Below are 2,783 nucleotides of genomic sequence, written 5' to 3' on the forward strand. Positions count from 1 at the left end.
AAAAAAAAAAAAAAAGCATAAAATAAGGCCTGGCATCCATAGCACAGTGGTTACTGCCTCAGCCACATACATGGAGGCTAGCAGGTTGGAACCCAGCCCTGGCCAGCTAAACAATAATGTCAACTGCCAACAAAAAATAGCCGGGCATTTCAGCTGGTGACTGTGGTCCCAGCTACTTGGGAGGCTAAGGCAAGAGAATCACTTAAGCTTAAAGTTTGAAGTTGCTGTGAGCTGTGATGCCAGAGCACTCTACCAAGGATGACGTAGTGAAACTCTGTCTCAAAAATAAAATTAAAATAAAATGTGACCCTTTACAGAAAAAGCTTGCAGTGCCCTACTCTAATCTGTTAACTGCCAACCTGCAGTTCCCCCAGTTAGCTTGTTACACCTCACCCACATCTGCTCCAGGGCAAAAGTCAAAAAAAGAGCAGACTTGGGGTGCATTCCTTTCATAAACACCAGTTCTGTTTTTATTTATTTATTTATTTATTTATTTCAGATTAATTTGGAAGTACAAACAATTAGGTTACAAGGTTTGCATTTGTTAGGTATTCAAAAGGTGTGCCATATATCCTTACACTGTGCCCCTGAAATGGGAGCACACCCATCCCCCTCTCTCCTCCCTAGTTTTCCCTTGAATCGAATTGAGTTTTTCTCTTATTGATAGAGTCAAATGTAGAGGCCCAACCAAAGAGAACCAACCTCCATCCTTCCAACAGACATCCCACCCAAGAAAGATGAATGGGCCAACCCCCCACCCTTTCTACCTTTAAAAGTCCCATCCATCTTTATCCATGCACTGACTTCTTTCTCGAACTCAGCTCACTCTCACTGGGGTGGAAATAAAAGCCAACGTTGTCCACACAGAACCTGGATTCCGTTTTCCTTTCATTTTGCGTATTGGAGTGATTTTTATTTCGGTCTTTGACATCTCACTTATGTAGATGTGTATTAGATTGTCTACTACTGGTTTCATATTAGTATTGAGTACATTGGACCCTTGCTTTTCCACTATTTTGATACTTTACTACAAAGAATGTGTTTCAACTTCATCCAGGTTAAAACAAAAGATGTAAAGTCTCCATCTTTTTGTAGCTGAATAGTACTCCATGGTGTATATATTCCACAGTTTAGTAATCCAATCCATGCCTGGGTTGATAAGCATTTAGGTTGTTCGCACACTTTGGTGATTGTAAATTGACCTATAATAAACAATCTAGGGCAAATGTCCTTATGATAAAATGATATTTTTCTTCTGGGTAGCCTAGTAATGGGATTGGGGGGATCAAATGGAAGGTCTATTTTGAGTTCTTTGAGGATCTTTTGTACTTCTTTCCAAAGAGGCTGTATTCATTTGTAGTCCTACCCACAGTATAAAATTACTCCCTTCTCTCCACATCTGTGCCAGCATTACAGCTTTGGGACCTGGTTTTGTTTTAAAAGGCTGGTATCTTGGCCTCTGCCAGCTTCAAGAACTAAGAAAAGCACATCCCCCCATATTCATCTAGACTTTCTTTGATAACAGTCAACCTGTTGGTTGAGTTAATAAGCTTCAAATTTTACTTATATGAGATGCAAAAGGGTAATTTCTATTAAAGTGCACGTTTGCAAGTTCTAGCAGAGACTGACAATATCATAACTCACTGTAGTCTCTGACTCCTGGCCTCAAGCAATCCTTCCTCTGCCTCCAAAAGTGAGCCATCATGACGAGTGCAAAGTACCTTTTTGATAGTATTGCATGGATTGGTCTCACTGACTCCACCAAACTACCCCCAGACTCACCTTCCAGTCCACCCTTCACCCTGCCCCTAGAGTGGTTTTCCTTTGTCACTGCTCTGCTTGAAATCTTTCCATGGCTCCTTATGGCTATCCCTGAAGCATTCATACCTCTTTGCTTGTAAATAAGACCCTTATGATCTGGATCTAGCTGGTTTGCTAAGCTTTCTTCCTGACACTGGCCAACAGACAGGTCTGTACAGAAGCCACAGGCCAGGCCCAACCAGCTCAAGGCTGCCTCACCATGCCCCATTAGCTGCTCTAGCTGAGGTCACACCCACAAACTAGCCAGAACTCCACCTACGACAAAGTCCAATGTTGCTTACAGACAGATAGTGTTCTGTTCTCCATGCTGTTTTGCAAGCCGCAGAAATTATACTCCTAGGAAGCAGGCTTTCCCTCGCCTTTTATGATTTCTTAACTATGTTTCTCTTATCCTATCTACTGCAGTCCAGCAAGAAACATATGCCTTCTGTACAAAGAGCTAGAGATATAAAAATGAATAAAACTGAGGCCTTGCCTTGAAGAATGAACAGATTTGGCTGGGCACAGTGAACTAAAGTAATCATTACTAAATAAAGGGCCACTTGCCTTAATGGAGTAGTAAGAGGATGGTACAGAAACCCAGGAGGAACTGAATAAAATACCTAAGTTATACAATCATTCGAATGTAGTTACCCATGAGACAGAGTTAAAATATTTTTTTGAGAGAGTCTCTTTGTGGCCCTGGTTTTGAGTGCCATGGCATCATAGCTCATTGTAACCTCATAGGCTTGGGCTCAAGTGATCCTCTTCCCTCAGCCTCCTAAGTAAGTGGGAGTATAGGCGCCCCACATAACACCCGGCTATTTTTAGAGACAGGGTCTTGCTCTTGCTCAGGTTGGTCTTGAACTCCTGAGCTCAAGCAGTCCACCCGCCTCAGCCTCCCAGAGTGCTAGGATTACAGGCGTGAGCCACCATGCCCAGCAAAAACTGTGATTTTTTTTTAAACATTCTTTTTTTTTTTT

Source organism: Otolemur garnettii, unplaced genomic scaffold (genome assembly GCF_000181295.1).
Source record: "Otolemur garnettii isolate 467f Iridium unplaced genomic scaffold, OtoGar3 scaffold00060, whole genome shotgun sequence".
Lineage (NCBI taxonomy): Eukaryota > Metazoa > Chordata > Mammalia > Primates > Galagidae > Otolemur > Otolemur garnettii.